We start from the raw sequence: 26644 nt of genomic DNA on the forward strand, positions 1-26644 counted from the left end.
TGGCCATGCAGCGTTAACACGATATGCGCTTTGCTTGTTTACACGGTGATAGGCGATGTCAAATGTAATAGGACTATTGCGCGGATTGGATTTAGGCCTACGCAGGTATTTTTGTAAAATTCGATATGTTTCGGCGGTATGTAGCACTTGAACTCTTAAATCCAATTAGTTCGCCGAATATATTTTTTGAATGACCCATTCCAAAGTTATCTCTATTTTCTTTTTCACCTGGAAGATGTTAGATTTTCATGAAATTTTGTCTTCAAACTGTGAAGTCCCGTTCCATTTTTTTCTTCAAAAATGTCTTTACAATGATTTAGTTAGAACCCTAAATCCCTGCCATCATTTAAATTTGTTCTGTTCCCAAGCCCAGTTGATGGTCCAAAATGCTCATTTTTACCTGAAAGATGCTATTTTTTCGAATTTTATAAAATTTTGGTTTTAAACTGTGAAGTTTCTTTTCATTTTTTCAAAAACTTCTTCACACTGATTTAGCTGGAACCCTAAATCCCTGCCATAATTTGAATTTGTTTTGCTCCCAAATCTAGTTCGTTAGGAAAATCCTTTGGTCAAAAGTTTTTTTAACTTAACAGAACGATTTTTTTACATCTAGAATGTCCCCAAAAAACTCTTTTTTTACGCTTTTTCACCAAATATTTTCTTTTTTTTTCTTTTTCAGATCTTACCTTTTGGCTTTGATATCAAATCTCGACGGTTCATGCATTTTGAAACCATATAGCATCCCAATAAAATTTTTGATCCCCGAGATTTTTTCAAAAATTTCCAAGTCCTTGGTACTACAAGCGGTTTTTGTTTGTTTTGAAACTAGATGCTGACGTTTCATGCTATTTTTAGACATATTCCGTTTAGACGTTTTTTTCGATTTTCAACATTTCATGTACTCCCCTTAATGATGCCCGATAGAGCTAAAAGATTGCAGATTCCTTTTTTGATGCAATAAGCATTTTATTTAAGACTTTATGCGAAAATGTAAGATGACCATTTTCATTGATATCTTCCCTATAGAAGTACTTCTGGGCGCGGGCGTAGCGTAGTTGGTAAATCGATTGCCTTGTACGCAGCGCACCTGAGTTCGAGTTCCGACTCCGCACATAGGGTTAGAAATTTTTCATAAGAGATTTTTTTAATTCGAAGAGGCGAATGACCTTAAGGTTAAAACCTCTATAATCGAAATAAAAAAGTACTTCTCTATACAAACTTTAGTTTTAAACTGTGAAACCCCGTTCCAATTCATTCAAAAAAAAAATCCACCGGGGGTTTCCTGGGACCACAAACTTTTTCCTTTTTTTCGTTCTGCTCCCAAAAAAAATTAAATTTTGTTTCGCTGTGTTATATATGGCTTGAGTTACACATATTTTGAAAAGAACTCTCATAATTGCCTCTATCGATAAACTGTCAACAAACCGGTACCAATAACAGCATTTTCTGTACGATGCAAGTTTTTGACTTACAAATCTGGGAATATGTCAAAATTTCAAATTACACAGTCACATTTTCGAAAAATTTGCTACGCAACACCTTTTTTTCGCGTGGGCGTCGAAACACTCTTCGTTCCATGACGGATGAGCAGGCCTTCTGTGGGACCATCTTGACTTGACTTGTAACGTAGCTTCTAGAATCAAACCGGTTGGAAAGTCACATATTACCAAATTTTCCTTTAAAGTCCGTCAGATGTTCACAAACCGCATAATTCTAATACGTTATCAACCGTTCATTCGTGTCGTGATGAGGATAGCTGTTTACTTCACACTGACTTCGTCGATTTGCCCCCCTAATAGCAGGCGTTCGTTCACTCGAGTTTCTACTTTGGGAAAATATCGTCATCCCGTGGTCTCACAACCGGTAATGTCGTCGTATTCATTGGACTTGTTTATTTCCTTCGCGCGCCAAATGTGTATTATTTTCTTAGGAAAACAGAAAAACAATTATCTCATATTTTCCCGCAAACCGCGTGGTACTCTTTCGAATCGGTTGTCATTGCGGCTGCCGCTATTTCCTCCGGTCATTTTTCCATTAACACCTTTTGAATCACGCAGCATTTCACGCGGGCCAGTAATTGTACGCATTACCTTTTTGGCGGAATGTGCTTGCTTGGTTCAGCGAGAAAATTGTTGTTGTTGTTGTTGTTATTTTTTGATGTTGCTATTAAACGGCTGTTGTTAGTCTGTATCACTTTGTAGTGTGCAAGTGTGGATATGATCATAAAGGTGGTCTACTATTGATGAGGCGCAGAGACGTCGAAATCTCTCGGCCCGGTCGAAAATCGACATCCACGGCAGCAGCGGCAGCAGCAGCAGCAGCAGCAGCTGTCAGACATTAATGAGACAGCGGTACGAAATTTTCTAAAAATATGGTCTCGAGCCGATTTTTGTTGTTGCTGCTGCTTCCCTTGGGGGCGGAATGTGTGTTTAGTGGGCCGAATCATGTGAGTGCGAGCGTTCGCATATTCGTTCGTATGCTACTTTTCACTAAAATTTATTACAATTCCCAACCGAAGCAACGCAACAAGGTGGATCCGACCACATTAAATCCTGAAGCGTTGATCGCGAACCGTGGCCGCGGAGGACGGACGTGTTAACAGTTTTAAAACGCCTCACGTCCGAACCGGGCTGTCGTCTTCGCGTCACATGTCAAAAGTATCGCGAGTGGTGTGCATTGCCACTTGCCGTCGCGCGGCACACTTTCTCTGGGGTTTTTGTCTTTTTGGATTTGTCCTAGCTACGTGGGAAATTTCGCCGATGCGGTTCCCCTCCGAATCGAACGCATATGGTTTCGAACATGACGAAAATGGTGTTCGGTAGATTTGCCAAAATTTAACTGACATTTGCGGTAAATTACTTTCGGCAGCACCCTAACTCCTTCATGTGTACCGTTGTTTGTCAACAACAAGCACTTAAAATAGCCACTGATTTGTTTTTCGATTTTTTTCTTAAAATAGCCAAATACGCGGTAGCCAGTGCGGTATACGCTTCTTAGAGGCATCCCAAAATAGAAGTCTTTCTCCATTTCGGCATCCGCAAATTAATGTGTTGTTTTTATTCCAATTCTCACCAGAAGATTACTGTTGTCTGGTTATTTTCTTACCGCGATCTATTTCGATCTGAAACACTTAAACCGAGAATTTAAAAAAATTGCCTAAACTATTTCGAGCCGAATCTAATTGAGCTGTCCAACGGCTAGGACATAAGTCTCCGAAGTTTTTCGATCGACTCGCGAAAAAACGAAACGAGAGCAACGAAATGAATTCGCGACCATCACGGTCTGGAAGGCTTTCGGTTGGTAAAAATTATTTGTTTACCGGACTGACCCATTGAGTCAACCTACTTTTTGAACAACAAAACGAAACGAAACTTTACCTACTCTTTGCCTCTGCTTCATACTCCTCATAAATAGGTAGGTATGTAGCTTTGCTGCAGCTCGGAGAAAGAGTGCATGAAAAATAGTGATAGTAGTAACATATGTACGTGCTTCGGGATCTGTTTTGCTAAGCCGTTTCGTGTCTCGGTGTTGCAGGCCGGTGGATAACAGAGTCCGCAGCCGACGCACTGGAGAGAGATCTACTGGCTTGCATTAACAAGTTCAGGTAATTTTTGAAATTATCGTGGTTCTTGAACACGAAATCGTGGTATTTGACAGGATTTTTGCCTTTCTCATATACAGAAAGGCTATGTAATCATTCCAATAATCGATTTTCCTACCGAGGCCCGGAGGGCCGAATGGTATATCCCTTTCGATTCAGATCGTCGAGATTGCAAAATGTCTGTGTGTGTATGTATGTGTGGGTCATATAATCTCATTCAATTTTCTCATAGATGGCTGAATCGATTTACACAAACTTAGTTTCAAATGACGCTCCCAAAAGACGCTATTGAATTTTTAGTTGATCGGACTTTCGGTTCCAGAGTTACGGATTGAAGAGTACGATCACAAAGCAAATTCCGATATAAACTGGTAACCCTATGATGTCCGAATGATGTAATACATATTCAAATACGTTCAACATTACTTGGATTCACGGGTCTAGATCACTAATGACCAATCGAAGTAGTTTTGAACACATTGGTCACCTATGACGGATCATGATGCCCCCGGGGAACTCGTCAAGTTCCCGAGTTAATGTCACATCTATTTTCCAGCATACTCTTAACCGATTTCGACAAACTGATTTTGATTTCAAATGAAAGATATAGTACTCCCAATGACTGCTACTGAATTTCATTCAGTTCTTACTTTCGGTTACGGAGTTACATGTTGGTTATTGCGGTCACATGGTAATTTCTGATATGAATCGGTACAATCGTAATACTTCATAGGTTTAAAATCTATTGAAATGAACATCAAATTCCTTCGATTCGCAGGCATAGATCACTGATGTTGAATCAAAGATTATTGAAATATATTGTCCACTATTGATAATTCTGGAAGTTCTGGGTTCCGGGCATATTTCAGATCTAAAATGACTTCGGTGATGACTGAACCAATTTTCATTAAACTAGTCTCAAATGGAAGGTATAATATGAAGTTTGGTGTTGAAACCTTCATCAACTCCTCCACCTCTTACCCGCCCCCCCCCCTTCTCTCTCCCCAACCTACCTCCTGCATTCCCTTCATCCACCCCATATATTAAAATAAATTATGTGGTTCCCGACGCATCCTCCACCTCCCACTAATTATATCCCTTCTCTTTCATGGTGGAACATGAAGACAACATTGAACTCACGCTGATTAAGCTATATAAATATTATATTTTTGTTTGTTTCAAGTATGTCAGTGTCGACATGTTGCTTATCAGGTTCGTGAGAGTTGCGCACTTATACATGCTTATCAAGTATGATAAGAATGTAGTCCAAGTCAGCCTCACACGGTATGTTAAGGGTGAGCACCCAAGTAAGCCTCACATGGTATGTCAGAAGTGGGGCCTAAGAAAAATTTTCCACATGGGATGCCAGGGGTGTAATAGAGTGGTATGATTGAGAGTGAATCAGGTGATAGGGTGAGCATTCAAGTCAGCCTCGCATGGCGTGATAGAGGTGAGCACAAAAGTAAGCCTCATGTGGAGTGTTAGAGAGTGAATCAAGGTGTGACAGAGCGAGCACCCAAGTAAGTACAGGATGTATGAACGCGCGAGCGAGAGTGAGTGAGTACATCAAGTACAGCCATCTCCCCAGAAGCAGGGATGCCAACGGTACCGATAAACTACATTTTTTTCGGTATATTTACATTTGCACAAGCCGTACAGCCTGCTACAGCGACGCATCACTACAGCTCTTGCCAGAACGGTAACCAAACCGAGTACATTTTCCCGTACAGCAGTAGAATACATTTTTGTTTTGCTGCTGTACTCCGACTGCTCGGTGAGAGTGTGGCGTAGTAAAGTTTGTTCTCTCGCTTTGTACATTTTTCTCTGCATAGTCAAAGGGAGAGGCCCGCACACGAAAGCGTTAATGCCAGCCATGGCGTAAGTGAGCCGCATTCATTGTAGTCATTTTTGAATAAAAATATTAAAAAGATTGAAAATATTAAAAAATGTAAAATAAGGAAAGAGAAGCTGTACCGCTCGCGTCTGGTGGCTGTACTGGGGACAGTAGTTTCTTGTCATGTTACTGCTTTGCACACAGGCAGCCGTACAGCGCTGGACGTCCTGCACTAGCGGACGACAGCAGCATAAAGAGAGAAATGAGAATGTAGGCAGAAAAATTACAGCCGCAGAAAAGGTAGGCATTTTGCATCCTTGCCAAGAAGTAATACCGAGATGTAGTCCCTGGGGGGAACAATGGCGGTGCGCAATGGAGTTTAGTCGGTATTACCTAGTCATGGTTTCACCATGAGGGCCCAACACTCCAGTACACCCCGTTTGGTAGCTTGGCATCTAAAAAAAAATATTGAGCGTAACCAGGCATTAAATCATAGTTTGGATAAATGAGAAAGGCACAATTGCACCGCTAGGTGGATTAAAACACTTTTTTTATTATTTCGTTTATTTGACACGGCTCATAGCGGTAGCTTAACGGAGCCGTGGATCTTTCATTTGTTTACAAAATGTAAAAAATAAAAATAAAATCAAATATTAATGATTACTCGTTGGATCTCGTGCGTGCGACTTTTCATTGCGAGCGGAGACCTTCTTTCGCGGCTCGCCTACTACGTCATGGGGATCATTTGATTCTCTCCTGTCGCTAAAAGTGTCTTGGTGCTCGCAGTCAGATGTTCTTTCCTGCTTATTGCCCTTACGGGTGGCCAGTGTAAATCCGTCGTCATTCTTATCATCTTTTTCGCCGATGTTGCTTACAGTGGTTTTTGGGGTGCTGGATGCTGCTTTTGCAGTTGTCAATATGGACTGAACAGCTGCCACAAATTTTGCAACCGTTTGTGGTTCAGGTATTGGTATTGAAAACTCTTTTTTGGGGTTAGTTTTCCGTGGATTCGTTGGCAATCGGTAGATGCATTCTCCTCTGTATCTACCTACCTGTACAACCTAGCGTGTCTGTGGTGCGCTGTCTGATTACAATACTTGCACGTAGGAGTTTGCCCCTCATGGGTGCATAACGTAGTTTGATTATTAGTAGCTTCGTGGGTTTTGAGTTTTATAGCCAAGTGGGAGAGGATTGGTCTTTCGATCCGCATCCTCACCACAAGAACACCGTTAGGTGTACCCGGGAAGAAATTTCTCCACGTATCAGGTGTAACGGATTCTACTTCTCCGTATTGCGACATATATTTTGCAACCAGATCAGTACGTGATGATAGGTCATGTAGCTTTACATCTACATAGTCTTTTTCTATATACACGGGAATCTTAATTCCAACTTTATCCCTTTCAGCCACGTGCTTTAAGTTGTTCTGCAAAACGAAACCTTCAGCTTAGGCTAACGTGTTGATTGATATGAGTACTACATTGCGAAGATGATGATATTGAAGATACATAACCTCCTTGAGCCTAAGCTGCATCTTCATCTTCAGCTGGTATTCCACTTCACGAAAACTCAATCGTATTGAACAGAATTTAAAGTGAACGACCGCTGTGTTGGGTCGGAGCAGAGTTTTTTTTTATCAACTTTACTCATGACGGCAAGAATAAATTAAATATTTCCTTTGTTCTCGAAACAATGCACACTAGACCGAGAGGTTGTTAGTTGTTGTTCACTTGGTTCGATTGTACGTCTGACTTGAGCAGAAGTAGAAAGTAGACTGTGCTTGTGGGTTGAACTACCCTACCCAAGTAACAATTAAAATTTTATAGCACGCTACAAGTGCAATCAAAGTTTTATCAGGGGCTACAAAAGTACCATAAAACCACAACTGTTACTAGGGTAATCTACATCCGATCGAAACATACTAGTCGATTGTGAAGGGTAACCTTAATAAGGGTGGTTAAGTACCATCGATCCCAGGATCTCGTTTCAAGTGACTCGGTGCTTCGGGGTAAGTTGGAAAGAACATTGTACAAAGACTACTGGAAACCATGCAAAGAAAAGTGCGCTCCAAAACTTATGGAGCCGAATCCATATAAAGCAATATCAAGTTTTAATATGAATCATATACTATATCAAGTTTTCATATCAATTATATACTGAATGCTTACATGAAATAAACAAATAGTTACTATGAACAGACTTTATTTAGAACGTTTATTTGAAACGGCATTTGCGAGAGCTATTTCATGCCGGAGTTTCTTTTTTATATAAGATGATACAACATACTGTTAAATCTAGTACATCACAAAAGCATATTTTCTGGCTTCTTGAATTTAATTGTTATCCTAATGGCATTATGCCTGTTCTATGCTATATTTCTCCTTAATGGAGAACAATTTTTGGTTAAATTTTTTTTTTCTTCATTAAGTAGAAAATTGTTTATCACCATCTTTGCGTATGAAGAGCACAAAACCTATAACTACACTAGTTATGGAATTTGCGTTTCGACTTCGTCTCATCAGAATCCGACACTAACTTAGTGACATGACTAAGCTAGCGCCGAATTTTCTCTCGGGACATCACACTTCAATTGGGGTTTTACTCAGGAACACAATCCGTTAACTAAGTTAGTGTCGGATTCTGATGAGACGAAGTCAAGACGCAAATTCCATAACTAATTTAATTATGCCAGTTGCATTGGTTTTTTCTTTATTTATAGTGCCTGTACTAACTGCTGTCTGACCGAAGGAAAAGTTTTGAGCTGAAGTCAATTGGTTTAAGGATAACAAAGATTGGAGCAATATATTACTAGATTCTGTAGGAAATCATTTGTATTCGGTTATATCCGAGGATCAAGAAGTTGCGAAAATTAGTTTCTGCCGTTCAACAAATAGAGTATTGGAGACTTCGTCAAAGTTATAGTTAATTCTCCAAAACTCGATTAGTCTGTTAGCATAATATTATTTACGGGGGCGGAAAGGGTTTCAGTGTGAAAAAATCCTTTTTTTGTTATTTTTTTAGAACTTTGCGTGAAGCGAATTGATCAAAATATTTGTACATTATAGTGTATGATTTCAATAACATGCTGTAATTTTTGTATGTAAAAATATCGACAACAGACTCGATGCCGAAGCTTTTTGTAGAACGTGTCTGGAAAAACATGATTTGCGGTATTACCTTCCATTCAAAAACTACTTAACCGATTTATATTAAACTTTGCATACACATTCTATGTAAAAAATACATAACTTCTACGTTGAGTTTTCGAGATAAATTTTCAATTAAAGGGGTTTTTTACTCATCTTAAATTAAAATTTTTAACTTTTATGAAAAATTCTGCCTTTTTATGAGAAAACACCCCCTTAGTCGACAAATTATCTCAAAAACTCAACGTAGGGATTAGGTATTTTTACATATAATGTATATGCAATGTTTGAAACAAAACGGTTAAGTAGTTTTTGAATGGCAGGTAGCACCGCAAATCATGTTTTTATAGAGACGTTCTACAAAAAGCTTCGTCATCGAGTCGGTTGTCGATATTTTCCCATAAAAAAATTACAGCATGTTGTACAAAGGACGTGATCAATTCGCTTCACGCAGTTCTAAAAAAAATTGCAAAAAAAGTGTTTTTTTTCACGGTGAAACCCTTACCCCCCCCCCCCCCCCCCCAACTTAACTCGAAACGCACCTAGTAGTGCTTGAATTCTAACACTTAGTTATAAAGCTAATAATTTGTCAAACCTGCAAACCTGATTTCTCTGTGTAGTAATCTTAGCAAAAAAAAATAGTGCGTTCATATTAGTATTTACACACGAGATAATTGCACGAGTCTTGTAGAAAGCGAAACATTTCGAATCTTTCGATTCGTATCGCCTAGCAAAACCTATTCCAACAAACACATGACTCATAATAATCGATACCGATAACAAAAAAAACCCTTACAAACGGGAGAGATCGTGATGGTGTTCGACATGCAGTTTTCCCCCCGTCACCCATCGCTCTCCATTGGTTTTCTTCTTGGTCCCCCCAAAGGTGCAGCAGTGTGTTGTTATGCTTGTAGAATAATAGACCATCGCTCACTCATTCATTCATTCATTCGTTCGTTCGTTCGGTGGAGCCTTTCTTGCCTTGTGGTTTGGTTGGTTGGTTGGCTGGCTGCCTGGCTGGCCGCTTTCCTATGTGTGACCCCGATCCAGACGTTTTGCTCCAAATGTTTTCACTCTCTTCTCACGTTCAATTCAGCCCCAATCCATAGATAGCGATGGGCTGGGGAGAGGGGGATGTGGAGAAAAGGAAACGCAGCAACAACTACTACATCATTTGGTAGTTCGTTTTTTTTAAGTTTTGCTACTGCTACTAACACAACTTATCTAGCTGATGCTGTTGTTGCTTTTTCGTTGATTTCATTTCTATTTCTCCTGTCCTGATGGGGAAGTTTTCTTCGTTTCGATTCATTTCGGTTTGCTCTCTTTGGAAGATGCACATTCGGTTGAAAATATGGGAAAATAGAAACTAAAGCAAGTCACAATGAATTTAGCTAGGAAGTGTGTTAATGGTTGCTGGTAGCTAACCTTAACCTGGTAGATGAGTAACCAGTTAGGATTTCATCTACTTGTCAGATAGTAACTCTTATTTTCCTTCTACTATGAGAATGTGCTAACCGGATAGTGTACATGCCAAACATTACGTTCCCCATAAAGTTTTCATTCACTTTTTGCTTGTAGACATACTCAAGAATATGAATATACATATCCCGACGAAAGACTCCCAGCCTACATTTCAGCACGTGTGAACAGAGTCGAGTATCAAGTTATGTTATGTTAGATGACTGTTAGTGTAGAATGTTCAATTTATACTCTTCACACTCAAGTTGGCATTGGTCCAGCTGCAATTCAGACTCGACTACTCACACATCACATTGTTGCCAATTTCCGTGCCAAATCCAAGCGCTAGTTGCTGGCGGGTGGCAGATGTGCGGAATGTGTCGAGATCATTAGCGCCAAGCGGGAAATTCGGATTGAACAAGTGCAGACTGGATCATGTTTTTTTTTGTTTTGATTGTCACTATTAATGTGGGGCGAAAGTCCTACCCAAGGGACAAATGAAGTTTTATAGCACGCTACAAGTGCAATGTTAGTTTTATTAGTGACTATAAAACTACTATAAAACCTCAATTGTTACTAGGGGATCGTTGTGCTGATTATCCGATTACATTCGCTATATGTATCAGATCCACGCTTTATCAACGCTCGTACTGGATCGGGACATATTCACATTTCAGACATTAACGAAGATTTGTATGCTTCCCTAGTTCAATTTCCTGAATTTTGTTGCATTTTCAGAGTTACGTTACGTTACGTGAATTTGGCGCGTTTTTTGCCATTAGCTAGAATGTACCACGAAGATTAAAATTTCGGGGCCATACCCGATCAGAAAGAAATATCAAGATTATAGCAGAACAATTTTTTTGTTATAAAATAAGTCTCGTTAGTAGTTAAAACAACAGAAATTTATAACAAGTAACAATGCGAGATATAGTTTTGAAATATTTTTGTTATCTGTTTCTGATCGGGTACCTATACCACGTGGACCGTTTAGAGGAAGGAAGAGGGGACAAAAAAGTCTAAGTTTGTCCAAAGAGAAGCGGGTGGGGTTTTGGGAATTGATCACGGAGATTTGTTTCTATACTATCATTGCAGTCAATAAAGCTTTTTTTCAGGGAAAGAGGGGTCTAGGGTTAATATCCTCTCAAATTTTGGTCTACTTCAAAAATTTCTTATACAGTGTGTTTAGTTTATGGTTAAGAACCCTTCGTAGAGCCATAGACTATCATCCCATCAAATCTCAACCGTTACAGAGTTATTGAACTTTTTATGTAAAACTTATTCGGCTTAAAATACAGCTAACTCAAAAAGTATACGTTACATTTTAAATCTTTTAGTTCCATTGGAAAGGTGAGAAAATCCTATTGAATAGTGTTTACATGTCTTTTAGTTAATTAGTTTAAGTTACCTTTTTGTTGTAAAGTAGTTAAAAGTTAGTGCTTTGATGATGTTTTTGTTGATTTTCTCAAAATAATGAATTATGATCATGACAATGTCTACTATCCAAAAATTGGGGTTTAAGACTATCCATAATTTGTTCTTCAACATCATATTCCTATCTCTTCTTGTTTCTTAGTAATTTCATTATTAAACTTTTCCTGTAGTCAACTCGAGAGCATGAAAATTGAAAAACCCGAACCCGACCCGAGCCCGAAATTATAAAATTTGAAAAACCCAAACCCGACCCGATCCCGAACAATTTGAAACATAATAACCCGAACCCAACCCGTACCCGAGAATGAAAATTTTGTAAAACCCGAACCCGACTCGACCCCGAGAATTTGAAAATTTGAAAACCCGAAAATTTAAAATTTGAGAATCTCGATCCGAACCCAACTTGCTAATATGGAGAATCAACCAAAGATCTCGAATATTTTCAATTCTAGGAACCCGAGCTCATCTGTGCAAAGTAGAATTACGAGAATCTGAAGTAGCACCATACGCATTGAGTTATATCTGCCTATGGCAAAACGAATCACTGGCGAGTAGAATCCGCATTTATATTTACTATTATTGAACGTCTAATTTGTAATGTTTTGAGAAACTTATAAATCGACGATATCTTAACCGGAAATTAGGTTAAATCGGTGACTAACGCATGGGGAAACAGAAAGTTTAATGATCACAGTTTCAAACAACCTTGCCCGTCGGCAATTGGTAATTCGTATTCGACAGTTTACATGACGTCACCCACGTTACTGGTTGGTGCGGTCAAACTTGTATTAAGGGAATCAATCAAGATTCTTTGACGCGTTCTTGATGTCCCATCATTAGCGTTAGGATGATGTATGATGGGGTATCTAAGTTATTTTATGCTTCAGATTATACAGTAAGCGCGCCAGTAGATATGCTTCGACATCTCCAATCTCGGAACGACTCCAAACTTTTAAAAATCCATTAAAAGCTAGGTTTAGGTCTGATGGAACAAAGACAGTCTCTAGAAAATAAATTTGGCTTAAACTATCTGCTTTTAAAAAAATATTGTGCACTTTTTAAATTTGAACCGCCATAATGCCACCAAAGTACCACCAAATTTGTGAGCTCAAATCCTTGTTATTCCGTTAAAGTTTATTTTAATTGCAAGCAATCTTTATCATAAATCAATTTGATTATTAAACTTCCGTTAAAGCAGGTACAACCTATTTGTTTCATTTGATCAACTTAACAGTGCTCGCTTAAAGTTTGTTTGGGGTACAAATGTACCCCACCAAACCGTTTACGTTAGTGTTTTGTCATGTGTACATAATTCGGAAAGTTTATTATATCTTTTTTTAAAAGCAAAATATCGACACATAACACAGTGGTCCCAAAGAGCAAAAAAGGGGTTTTTTTAGATTGCGTCAAAACGGTTGACTTTAGCAATATGGTGTCTTTGAGAAAGATTATTGGAGTAGAACTCCCCTTTTTTGTTTATATCGGATTGATGATTAATGCCCCTAATAGTGAGTTACAAAATTTATTTTCTTCAAAAATTCAGATAGACAAATACTTACTTCAGAAAAGTTGTAGAAAAACTCGTTACAAACATTCTACCTGAAGACTTCAACTCTCTATCTTTTAATCTTTTTGAGATATGGGACATTATTTGTAAAAGGCCCCTTAAAAACAATTTTTTCATCATAAGTTTTCTTCTAGATTTTTTCCATTATATAAATGTTTTAGAACATTGTTTGGACTATTAAACTGCATTACTTTGCCGAAGACGGAAACTTTCTTGCGCTAGTATGTGTGGAGATATTCACGTTTTTTGATTGAAAATAGTTCTTTTTCCAAAGCCGATAACTTTTAAACGGGCAAACCACTTTGTAAACAAATCAAAGTGCAAGAAAACTACAACAAATGCTGGAAAAATCAGATCTCCCCAAGCCGGCTCTCTATGAAGTACTAGAGCTGAAGTTTGTCCATACTAGAGCTGTTCCGGCATTAACTACATCACTATATATTACTGTTAGTTCTAAAATAAAGGGTTAAAGTCGCAATAATTAGCCTTTCTTACTTTTGTAAGTACCTCTTGAGTAAATACCCAAGCAACCAAAAGTTGATATAAATGAGCTGCATAAGCTTCTCGTTTTAAGTAATTTTGCAATACGTTTTATGTTCTAATAGCGGGTTAAGCCAGTTCTATTAAAGCTTGAGCAGCAGAAAGTTCGCTAAGAACTTTTTGTGAATTTAAAGTGTGCTTTTTAAGTATTATCCGAACATCTGTTTGCTTGGGTCAAAAGTTACAGTTGTTCAAAAACTCAATGCATACGCCTGCCACCAGAAACTGACAATTCCCTTGCGCCTACTTCATAACAATGGCGCAAGTGCAACCAAACGGCGAGTAATCAATTGCATTTGATGACGGAATGAGACAAACTTCAGCTCTAGTATTTCCATAGAGGGCCGCCTTGGGGAGATCTGATTTTTCCAGCATTTATGGTGCTTTTCTTGCACTTTAATTTTTTTTACAAAGTGGTTTGCCCATTTAAAAGCTATCGGCTTTGGAAAAAAAACTATTTTCAATAAAAAAAACGTTAATATTTCCGTCTTCGGCAAAGTAATGCAGTTTAATAGTCCAAACAATGTTCTAGAACATTTATATAATGGAAAAAATCTAGAAGAAAACTTGTGATGAAAAAACTGTTTTCAAGGGGCCTTTTACAAATAATGTCCCATATCTCAAAAAGCTTAAAAGATAGAGAGTTAAAGTCTTTAGGTAAAATGTTTGTAACGAGTTTCTCTACAACTTTTCTGAAGTAAGTATTTGTCTATCTGAATTATTGAAGAAAAAAAATCGTAACTCACTATTAGGGGGATTAATCAATCCAATAAGACAAAAAGAAGGGGAGTTCTACTCCAAGAAACTTTCTCAAAGACATCATATTGCTAAAGTCAACCGTTTTGACGCAATCTAAAAACCCCCTTTTTTACTCTTTGGGACTACTGTGCATAGTAAGCGAGAAACTTGTGTAAAATTATATAAGTTCCAACTCTGCCGAATAATAGAATCTGTTATTTGATATAACAAAGCACTATAGCAAAGTAACTAAAGTTCCTTTGACGCCTTCCTGTTTCATCTCCGCTACTGCATATTCCTGTATTTTTACCGTTTTGGCGTTTGGTGTTCAAAAAAGCATTGGAATAAATACACTATTTGACCAGTTTTTGAATAATTTTGTTCAAAAGGATAATAAGCTTTGCAACGCCATATAGATAGTAAAAATCGGTTTGAAACTACCGGAGTTATAGCAATATGAATGAAAAAGGGAAATTTGACGTATTTTAAAAACTTGTTCTATACAAAATGAAATATTACATAATTAAATAGTCAAAACACGAATATTTTTAAACAGCTTACTTCACGAATGATTTTAGAATAAAACTATTCAATTTGATTACAAATTTAATAGAAATTAGACATTTTAGAGCAATTTTAGTTACCGTATACGTAGAGAAAAAGTCACCGCGGCCTAAGTAAAGTACCTGTCGAAATTTATATTCCATAATAGAAAGTTGAACCGATATTTTCCGATAAATTCCTGTTGACTTGGTTTATTACTAATTATCGTGGAAAATAAATCGCAAACAGATTTTTAATGTGAAACGCGTATTGTTGAATGCTCTCTCATGAATGTTCGTTTAAAAAATTAAATAATTCAGCGAATCTGAAGAGACGGAATTTTATGCAAGAATGAAAAAAGACAATATTTGAACACCAGAAAATACCCCTTCCCAAGGTTTAGGGGTTTGACGGTATTGCAAACATCACCAAGCATCAATTGCTTTAAGATGGGCATTGCATTACGCCTCGATAGTGGTGCATCGAGGAGACCGAGAGGGCTTATGCGCCTTTTAATGTTATATGTCTTTTCATACTCCGCACCAGCGCATACCAACGCTAAACCACTGGTCTATGGGCGGTGGCGTGGCCGACTGGCAGATCGACGTAGATTGACTTTTGCTGTGTGCCATGTTTGCAAATATTGTTCTATTTGTGGTATTCGTGGACGGGGCTCACGGAGGGAGTCATTGCGTGTCCATTTATCGTGCATATACTAATTAAATTAATTTAATAATTAAATTGATTTAATAAAGTAGAATAAGTAGGAACCTATTAGTTGTAGCTTTGTGATAATCGTAGTTTTTCATACTAGTGTACAACTGTTATGTACTAGTCGTATGTGTATCTATGTATGTATTCGTCTGAGTATTTGTGACAGTTGGGTCAGGGAATGGATGCAGAACTGACGTATATGATAGAATAGTGGCTAATACTCTGATGATCAATCTGACCATTTGGTTCTATTCATTGGGGAAAGTCGGGCTGGATAAATTAGGGTAAAATAAATTTACCGACGCACGTGAGTCATCCATTCCCGGCCAGCATAGCATGATGAAAGTCTAACAGCATGCAATTTTCGTTAATGATAAATATACAACATTTGCTGCATTTAGACGAGTTTGATTGCATGTTACATGTGTTTTTCTTTTCTACTTCATTAGTATGTTTCTTTTGCACATCTATTAGTTTGATTTTACATTATTCATGTATTTTAAATAGTATTGTTACATTTATACACTTCCAGTCAAGCTCTTTGCATCTTTTTTCTTTATTCAGCATGTTATGATTCCTTTTATTAGTATATCTCTACTATACGCTATCTATACTCATATAGGTATAAACGTTCGTGTCCTTCGCGATAACAGGCCTGGCTACGGGCGCGACCATGCAGTTGCAGTAATCCACATATACTAGCGCCCGCGATTTCGCCTACATGAAAACACCCCGGTAGTTAAGTAAACGTGGCATCTCTAAACTTCCAAACATTAACCCACATCTCGCGCGATCATGAAACGGGCACGTCCGAAAGTTTTACCAGTCTGGACTAATGCCTTCAGTTGAACCAATCAAAAAAGTGACGCTCATATTCACTAAACAACACGTTCCATGGTGACATGACCTGGAACTCAAATTTCCCCATAGGGAAACGGAATTAAGCATCAGATTCACGGTTCGCGCGCGATCAAACAAGAGTACACGCTACATCATTATAAAATCAAAATTATACACGCGAAGTCACACACACGACAATCACGTTAATATACAAATGCTTGAGCCCTTCGCGACCATCCCCGGTACCTACACCCGCGATCTCGTAAATATGATAACATCTCGGTGATAAAGTGAATGTCTCAACTCCTATAAATTTTCAAACGAGGTCTCAAGCGTGAACCTAAAAACTCCCACACTCGCACGATCATGAATCGGTCACTTCCGGATGTTTCTATCCTTGATATCAGCAGACCAGGTGCATGCCTTCAATTGGATCAATTAAAAAAAGAAAGCTCTCATATCCACTGGACATCACGTTACATGGTGACATGACCGAGGACTCTAGTGATATGGGGTAACTTACTCCCTGTCAGAATGTGAATTGTACACCAAAAACCAACTATCAGAATGAAGGTCCGCGTGACCATCCAAGAACGCACGCGTATATAGGAAATGCCACACGGTTACAAAATCCAGTCTTGTACATGCGAAGTCACATGAACGCGAACACACGTGACAAACACGTTAGCATACGAACGCTTAAGTCCTTCGCGATTAACAACGCATACCTACGTTCGCGATCGCGCAAACTTAGTAACATCCCGGTAATAAGGAGAACGTTTTAGCACTCACGAAGTTTCAAACACTGTCTCAAACACGAACCTACAAACTTCCGTTTTCGCGCGTTCATGAATCTGTCACGTCCTGAAACCATTACTCTCTGTCCTAAAAACTTAGGCCCATACATTCAGTGGGACCAATCAAAAAATAAAGCAAATATCCACTAGATAACGCGTTCTATGGCGACGTCACCGGGCACTCTAGTGATATGGAAGATCTCACACTCTTTTAGCATCTTAGCAGTACACCAAAAAATAAAGTATTAGATTCACTGTCCGCGCGCGATTATCCAAGAACACACGCGAATATGCGAAAGGCACACGGTTATAGAATAGAATTCGTACACGCGAAGTTACATACACGTTAGCACACGCGACATACAAACGCACACGCGATCGAACACGTTAACGTACAAATGCTCGAGCTCTTCGCGATGATACACGCGATCGCGAGTCCCTACGCCCGCACATAACTGAACCGTACAATGAATATCACATTCAGAATCACGGCCCGCTACAATTGGCCTAATGCAGTGTTTTAGTGGGCGACATTGCCTGTCTCGTCTGCAAATTGTAGTATGTGATTCTGACGGGGAGCCCTTCCGAGAACCTAGCTCTACAGCTCCAGTAGGACAATTCTCGAAAAAAAAAATTTGAACACCAGAAAATACGACGAATTCTAGCGATCCAAAGGTGCTAACATTTGGTACGGTTATATGTGTCATCCATTCGTATCACGAAGTATAATTCACTACTACAAAAAGAGACTGCGTTTTGTGCACAGACGCAAACAGCGTCAAGAAATGGTTGGTTTGTTTTGTTCAAAATACGAACCCGGCCCGACCCCGATAATTTGTAATTTGAAAAACCCGAAACCGACTCGAGCCCGAAAGTTCAAAATTTCAAACACCCGGACCCGACCCGAACCCGAGAATTTCTAATTAGAAAACCCGGAACCCGACCCGAATCCCAGAAGCCTAAATTTACAGAACCCGAACCCGACCCGAAACCCGTCGGGTTCGGGTCGGGTCCAAAAACCCGAACCCGACCATGTCTAGTCTGCATCCACTGGTAGTGCCTTACTATTGCATACATATATACATCTAATCACACATACACATTTGTTGCAATTTAGTTGCGAAGTTAAAAAAAATTGTCACGCTTGTTTTTACATTTCTTTTAAAAGAAATGTATATAATTCGCGCAAACGTTTGTGTTTTTTTTGCTAGGCTCAGAGGGTCAAGTCCTATATACCAATTGACTCAGCTCGACGATTTTGAGCAATGACTGTGTTTTTCTTTTTTTTTTTTTGAGGGCATTAAAAACTTTCAAAAATGCCTTGAGATTGCATGAAAAAATGTACAAAAGCCCTAACGTCTCAAACGTTTGAGCTTGTGATCCGCTAAAAGCCACTACTCTTGCCCAGAACCTGATTCCTCCCTGGCACTACCTTATGGCATTACTTCGGCGTTTTTATGTGAATAGCACTCACACTATTTCAACCACTTAATAGTTAGTTTCTTCAGTAGGAGTTCTACTCCTCGACACACGATCAAGAAGAGCCTGCCAAGAAATGGCTGACGTCCGGTATTTTGGAGGAGTGCCGAGATTGTAGCCCTACGATCAGCCTGCCTCAAAGCTAGACGTAGGACGCAACGAACCCGCACCCGAGGAGGTAAGAGCGGACCGCCGTGAAGTGTTTCGAGTTGCGAAATTGGCCCCTAATAAGGCCATTAAGAGCAGCAAGAGGAGCGTGTTTCGACAACCCGTGCGAGAGTACCAACGCGAATCCGTGCCATTTGAGCCAATATATTCTGATTCTGAAGACCAAAGGGTTCTTCACCTCCCGAACGCACAGAGGAGTAACTGGGGTCAATTCCTGGCCAAAATTATTTGTTGCTGCTATTGCTTTTATTATGCCTTAATATGAACAAGATAGACTAAAATTGGTTTTTGGAACCATTTGGCATCTATCCACCTACCAGTGCAGAGGTCAATTTTCTATATCCTTTCGAATACGAGTAATTTTGAGGTGATCTTTGTGAATACATTTGGTTTTCCAGTTGCAAAAACAGTTTATCAGCGAAAAAAGGGGAAGAAAAGGGACACCTGTGCATATTTTCATAGAGATACATTTTGGAAAACATAGCACTTGGCCCTACAGCATTTCGGTGTACCTCAAATTATTAAAAAATTCAATATTTTCAAATCGTTTGGAATCTGTGGATCGGACAAGATCGGAAGTGTTCGAATGTTTTTCAGATAGCTGGAATCTACTTTTGTAATACTGCTTCAGCAACTTTGCCGGATCTCGCCGTATAATGTATCTTTTTTATCATTCAAATTTGGAATATAATGTTTAAAAAACTTTTTTTTAAAGTTGATGCAATGCACGACAACACTACTATTTTCAGTTGGTTTTAGCCTAAAGTTATGCAAATGGCTGTGTTCTACTACGTTTGTGATAATATTGTCTTACTTAATACAGTCATCATCACTAGAAAGCGATATTGCTGGATATATAATTAAAATGACTAAAAAACCCTTTAAAATATCACCATTTTGCATCCAAGCAAAAAATCTTTAACAATTTTTGGACATACTCCTAATTCTGCCACGTTATTCAGCAGGCGTTTAGGTATGTAAAAAAAATAACGAAATAGAAAATAGAAAAAAAATATTTTGGTTATTGGCCAGGAATTTGTTCTAGTTACTCCTCTGTGCAGCGCTCTCAGCGCTCTGTTCAGGCTAGCTATGCAGAGATGCCTTGACGAGTGTCGTTTTCCCGATAGATGGGAAAGGCAGAAGTTGGTACTGTTGGCGAAGGCCGGGAAGCCGCCGGACGACCCATCGGCGTACAGACCAATTTGCCTGATTGACACGACGGGCAAACTGCTTGAGAGAATCATCCTGAACAGGCTAAGCCCGTACCCAGAAGGTACGGACGGCCTGTCAAGCAATCAGTTTGGTTTTCGAAAGGGTAAGTCCACGGTGGACGCTATCAACTCAGTGGTAAAGACCGCCGAGATAGCGATCCAACGGAAAAGGCGAAGTATTCGATACTATGCGTTAGTGACACTTGATGCGAAGAACGCATTGAACAGCGCAAGCTGGAATGCCGCCGCACTCTCGTTACGCTGGCTTAGCCTGCCGGTGGTTCTGTACCGGATTTTGGAAAGCTACTTCCAGAACCGTGTACTTATACGATACCGATGCCGGTCAGAGAAGCGTTCCTATTACCGCAGGAGTCCCGCAAGACTCGAATTCTGGGCCCGGTATTGTAGAACCTTATGGATGACGGGATTCTGAGACTAAAGTTCCCTCCTGGTGTCAACAACTTCGGTTTCGCCGATGATGTAACCTTGGAGGTCTACGGGGGGTCAATACCCGAGGTAGAACTGACTGCAGCACACGCGATCAACACTGTGGCGGAATGGATGAGCGCGAGAGGCCTGCAGCTCGCTCAACATAAGACGGCGGTGGTTGTCGTCAACAACCGCAAGTTGGTACAACACGCGGTTATTCAAGTGGGAGAAGTCGTGATCACTTCAAAGCGGAGTCTGAAGATTCTTGGAGTCATCATAGATGACAAGCTGACCTTCGGCAGCCATGTCGTGCGTACAAGAGGGCGTCGACGGCTGTTGCGGCATGATCGAGGATGATGTCCAACAGCTCTAAGGCGTGCGCCAGGGTGGCCTCGGTCGCCAGCTGGCAGCGCGAGTGGGCTAACTCCTCGAAAAGTAGTTGGATCCATCGGCTGATACCTAAGATATCGAACTGGGTGGGTAGACCCCATGGGGAAGTTCACTTATATCTGACACAATTCCTGTCAGGCCATGGCTGCTTCCGACAGTACCGCCACAGGTTTGGGCACGCGGAGGCCCCCATCTGCCCTGACTGCCCGGGTGTAGACGCGCCGAGTAGCAGACGACAGGCATGGCTAACTTGTGATTGGTTAGATAGAGTGGAAAGGGCTGAGCGCGGAGAAGTAAACGAATGGTCTGCTCATGCTAAGGCAAGTGTGGCGCAGCGGGTGACAATCGCGGTAGTCACACCGAAGCATGGCAGACGAGTGAGTGAATAGACGTATGTATGGACTGCCCATACCTATCGCTATTGATACCTCGTGGCGTGGCAGAGGAGTGTAGGGTGAACGTCCAAATCAGTCTCACATGGTATGCTAGAGGTGAGCACACAAGTCAGTCTCACATGGTGTGGCAGGGGTGAGCACCCAATCGAGTTTAGTCGGTATTATCCGTTAGTTCAGTCCTGGTCGAGCCCGACACTCCAGTACACTTCCATGTGGTAGCTTGGCAACTACTAAGCACGTGTACTGGGTCAGTGCGTAAATGCATTCTCCATTGTAAAAAAAACACGCGACCAGTTCACCAACATCCACACAGACTATGGCATTCGAAGTGCTAGCTGTCGTTCGAGACGTAGTGCTCTTCCCCTGCGAAGACAATCTGGGCGGCAACTTCATATTGTCTAATTCACCAAGCTAGTAGGTGCTGAGGTCCATCCAGCGATCCCGGGTGGAGCGTAGCTTCCGGTTCACTGGGCGCCCTAACGACCCACTGCTAGCCATACGACGCAGTCTACTCGTTCTAATCTCCGGTGGTGAATCTAGCCTACTCACAAGGTACCCTGTAGGATGTCAAGTTCGGTCCGTCAATTCCGGTGAAGCCTGACGTTCGATTCACTGGCATCCCGATGACCCAAACCAGGTGCTACGTCGCGTACTACTCAACTGCTCCCCAGCGGTGGATCTAGTCTACACCGACGGCAATGGAGTTTCCCGGCGGCTGGATTTCTCTCGAATCTCGATTTTTGGCGAGTTTCATGGTGGCTTTCTAGCCAATGGCGCTACTTTGTTGGTCCTTTCACCACTTCCTCTGTAGCTCGCAGAGTATACTCGTAACCAATCTGACCAATCTGTTGACAGCGTCCGAAGTATCTCTTCAACGATATTGTCCTGTCACACCAGGCATACCCCTACGAACTTCTTCGAGCAGAGGGGGCATTCGAAGACCACGTGTTTCGGTGTCTCTTGCACGTTCACGCATTCCGGGCAAAGGGATGACGAAGCATGTCCAAACTGATGCAAGTACTTCCGGAAGCATACGTGTCCGGACAAAAACTGCGTCAAATAGAAGTTCACCTTTCAATGCTTCCTATGTACCCAAACCGAAACCGACAACGAGTTCTTTCGGACCAGTCTCCTTGTATTACGTGCTTTTCTCCGTTGGTAGCATTCCACGTCCTAAGCCAGAGTGATTCAGTTGGGGATCATCTCGGCGATAACGCAAACTGCCTCCGGCGATATTATTCTGTACGCACTCGTGACTCGTACGGCCATCAGCCGGGATATCATGTACAGTTTTATATCGGAGTATCGATGACGAAACAGTAGATAGCAGTCGTCTCGTGCTGCTTCTCGGGCCGCCGTCGTTTGGCATGATTCACGACTTATGCGTCCGTTGCCTTCGCCGAATTTTCGCATGCGTAGTCGACGTGGTTGTAGAAGCTCAACCGGTAGTCGCTTATAACTCCCAATTGCTTCAGTGCACGCTTGTGGACCTGCATCCGCTTCCAGCTCGTTATCCTTCGTGATTTCGTCAAGGCTTTTGCACACAATCACCATCTCCGGGTTTAAGGCTTTAACTTCTGCTTTTTCACCCATTGATTTGGTAATAGTGTCCGGCAAGGTCGAGATGCTAGTCGTGGGATTCTTCTTCAACTCGAAGAGCATCTTGTCTTTTTGGGTACGCTTGATTTTTACCACATTCTTGAGCAGCGCTGCATAAGTCGTCGCGTCGTTGGCTTTGACGAGCACGATTGCTCGCTTTGGTACCTTCTGACGAGCCGATGGTTTGCCTTTCCTCTTCTCCTTTCAATCGACAACGGTACTTCAGCTTTCTCCCTTTTGGGTGACGACTTTCCTTCAGCAACAACAGCGCCCTCGGGCGTCTGCCTTTTGGGCCCGCCTGACCTTCCGTTTCCTGGTGAAGTCTCCTGCTTCGGAGGGGCTAGGAAGATAGTAGCCTTAGCCGACGCCAATGCTCTCTCAGCTACATCAGCCCTCCGCGTTACCGTGTCACACTCCTGCATGGCAGATACTAGCGTCTTTCGGATTCTGAGAACCATCTGCTTAGTTTCTTATGAACATTGTTTCTCGCGTCCACAAACTTGTGGAGCTTCATTCACCAAGTATTTCGCTGCCACTACTTTTGGCTCATCCTTCTGCTCTGGCTGAATGATTTCAGCTGCTGCTGGTGGTGGTGACCTCACTAAATCACCTCTGGCGAACTGACCTGCAGCGCCTGATCCCGCATGATAGAGCCGGATCGGCGTAAAATCGTAAATGGTCCATCCAAATCTAGTGCCACCAACTAATAAGTTAATGAATATTTGATGGCTTCTCCGATCTCACCTTCGGACCGGAACAACCTGTAAAGACACACGTAGCGATAAAAGACCTCGATTTGAAACTTGCAATGCAGGGTTCGACTAAAGTATGTTCGACGAACCAAAAACTCACAATTTTGGCGTTGTATAATTGCAGGAATTTTTCTTGATGTGCAAAAGCGGAAAACGAGCGGTTACATTCTAACACTGCTGCGGCACAAGGAACGACCATCTTCAAAGTTGCACTATGGCGTAATCAAGCGGCTGTCGATCAGCGAGAAGATGTATGTAGAGATGAGCATGAGCCGTTTCTTTAATTTCAGCATCATCAACGTGCGCTGGCCACACGAAGCGAGACCCGAGGACGAGAAAGAGCATTCTACGCGCTACGAGCATGGATCGACCCAATTAAAGGAAACTTGAGATGTCTTCGAGCTCAGTAAGGCTGACGACAAACAAACTAGTGAACTGGAGATGATTTCTTGATACTAAGCAAGATAAGATCTATGAGCAATGCTATCATTTTATGGCGGACCAGACAAGTCACAGTATTATATTATATTATCTTCTGGTGGACATCATGTGACGGAATGATTCCATTTTGTATTGAGGGCTGAGGTTGGAAGTACTGAATATAACTCGTTTAGTGGCCGTAGAATTCCAGTATGTCTCAAATGCCAAGTTATCTCTCATAGCGAGTATACCTAAAACGGGAACATTCGCGGAACGTTTCTTTTCCATTTCAGCAGTAAAGAAACTATCCCCGTGACCGTTGATAGATTCCAATATCTCATAAGTATACTGAATATACAAATATTAGTAGTTAGTAGTTTGATTAAGAAAATCGTAATAAATGAAATCTAAAGAAATAATTTCTTTTGATTTCATTTTTTTTTAATTTGTTTGTAAAAATTGTAATTTATTGACGAAATGAGGGCCTGATAGAATAACCACTTATTTTTCTTTCGTGAACCATTTTTTTTTTCATTATAGTCTTGTCAAATTTCAACGAAAAAGGATACTTGTGTGAAATATTTTTTTAGGATGTTTAATTAATGTAGTAAGACAAATTCCCAACAATTGGTTCGACTCCAGAGATTCATTGAAGATAAAGCGAGCCTAAACTATATCACATTGTGTTATACAGAAATTTGCAAATAAAGTGCCCAAAAATGCAAATAATCAAATTACTAGTGAAATGAAAATAAATATCTCAACCATCTCGTATCAAAATTGATCCACAGTAGCAGCTATTTTCTTGTCTCCAGTTGATCCTATCAGTAATATGCGGGTATAGGCTCAACTCCAAGCAGTATAGATTGAGAGCCACCACCGTGTTCACACGGTTGGTCCCACAGTCCCCAACACACAGCTTTCCGGAATCACTTTCACAGCTTCACACACGCACACACACACACTCGCTCGATCTGTCCGCTCACTTTCCTCCTCCTTTCTGCTTGTGCAATTCCATCCATCATGTAAAGCCTATTTTCCCAACTTGAAATTAGATAAACCCCTCTCACGAAAAAAGAAAAACATTATTCACCTTTGCCCCAAGCTGACCGTGGTTCTTCCAGCGGTGATCATTCCGGCCGCGACGGACAAATGCCTGCCATCTTCACTGGTGTCACTTTTTTCCAGACATATTTACACAGCAGCAGGAGCAGGCCCTCCACAAAGCGAGTATGTATGGATGTCAAAATGTCGACAGCGAAAAATCACGGCCGCCTGCGTTCCATTACTGCCACCATTGGGTGACCCACGGTAATCGTTTCGTTCGGCCCCTTAAATCCACTCCAATACCACCGCAAATGGGCGTAAATGTTGTCACTGGTTGCCCAAGCACTCAATTTTCACCGCACGGAAGTACACAAACCGTCCACGACGACAATACGCTCGGAATCGATTCCACCAGTAATCTTCCCTTGCACAAGATATGGCTCACATATTTCGCAGAAAAATCCACCTCCCCGAAAAACAGCGACCGCGATTCACTCGTAAAAATCGGTTCCGTATCCCGACGAATCGTTCGACACTATCACCCTCACCTGACGCCCTAGCGGAAGGCCACTATCGCATCCGAAAAAAATGTCCAGGAAGTTCCTCTGTTTCTTCTGTGAAAGATTTTTTAACGCAACTATACTTCTTCTCGTTGGCCTCCTGTTGGCTGACTATGGCAATGGCTTTCGCGGAGCTAAGCTGACACGACGACGTCGTCGAGTCGAACACAGAGACCAACCGAAACCAAGACCACGGAGGAATCTCACCCACCGCCGTATCGCATAAAATATACTATAGAGAGTTCACGCAAAAGAAACCATTCGGCTCACCATGTTCTGCCATCTCCACCATCGCATCCAGCTCACTGCTCATCGTATAGTTGGGCTTCGTGTGTTTCATGCGAGCAGTGCGGTGGTGTGTGTGCGTGCTTTATTGTGCTGTCATGTGAGCTGCGATGAGAGGGAGTAACAAGTCGGCACAGCAGAGCCTGTATCAGCCTTTTTCAACGCGGAAAGGCACAATAAAAACGATCGCAGGTGATCCCGAGTGAAAGAAAAAAAAACTGTCGGTGTTAACGAATCCAACAGGTGTGTACCTTATAATACTTCTATGTTACCGAATATTTATGTTAGTATTATTAACTATAACATTAAGTAGAATAGTTTAGCTAAATTATTTTAAAAGTATGTACTATTGCAGCCAATTATTTGTCGTTGAATGGTTCAAATGGAAAAATATTAGTCAGAAAATATTATTAAATGAAAGCAACAAAAAAAATATTTTTGATAAAGCATTTTTAATTACCGATTTTGTTTTAATTTTAATAAAAAAAAATGGATAATAAGGTAGTTACAATATTTCTATTGACAGACAATTGAATTATATTGAATTTTTTGATTAACTATAATTATTGCCTCTCGATCACTAATTTATTGATTGAATTAATTCCAATGATCTTACCAAATATACCAATCAAATTGTACATTACTTACATTTAGGTTGCCCATACATCAACTTGGAGAAAAAACCTTTTGCGCAAGC

The 26644-nt window shown here is 40.8% G+C and overlaps 1 protein-coding gene across 1 annotated transcript in view; it reads right to left on the reverse strand.

Annotated features, from left to right (window-relative positions):
* Positions 1-25852, reverse strand: part of LOC131684896 (unconventional myosin-IXb-like) — a 240142-nt gene extending 214290 nt beyond the window's left edge. The window contains exon 1 of the mRNA XM_058968140.1: positions 25149-25852. The gene's annotated coding sequence lies outside the window, so the exon portion shown is untranslated. The remainder of the gene's footprint in view (positions 1-25148) is intronic.
* Positions 25853-26644: the final 792 nt, after the last annotated feature.

Source organism: Topomyia yanbarensis, chromosome 2 (genome assembly GCF_030247195.1).
Source record: "Topomyia yanbarensis strain Yona2022 chromosome 2, ASM3024719v1, whole genome shotgun sequence".
NCBI lineage: Eukaryota > Metazoa > Arthropoda > Insecta > Diptera > Culicidae > Topomyia > Topomyia yanbarensis.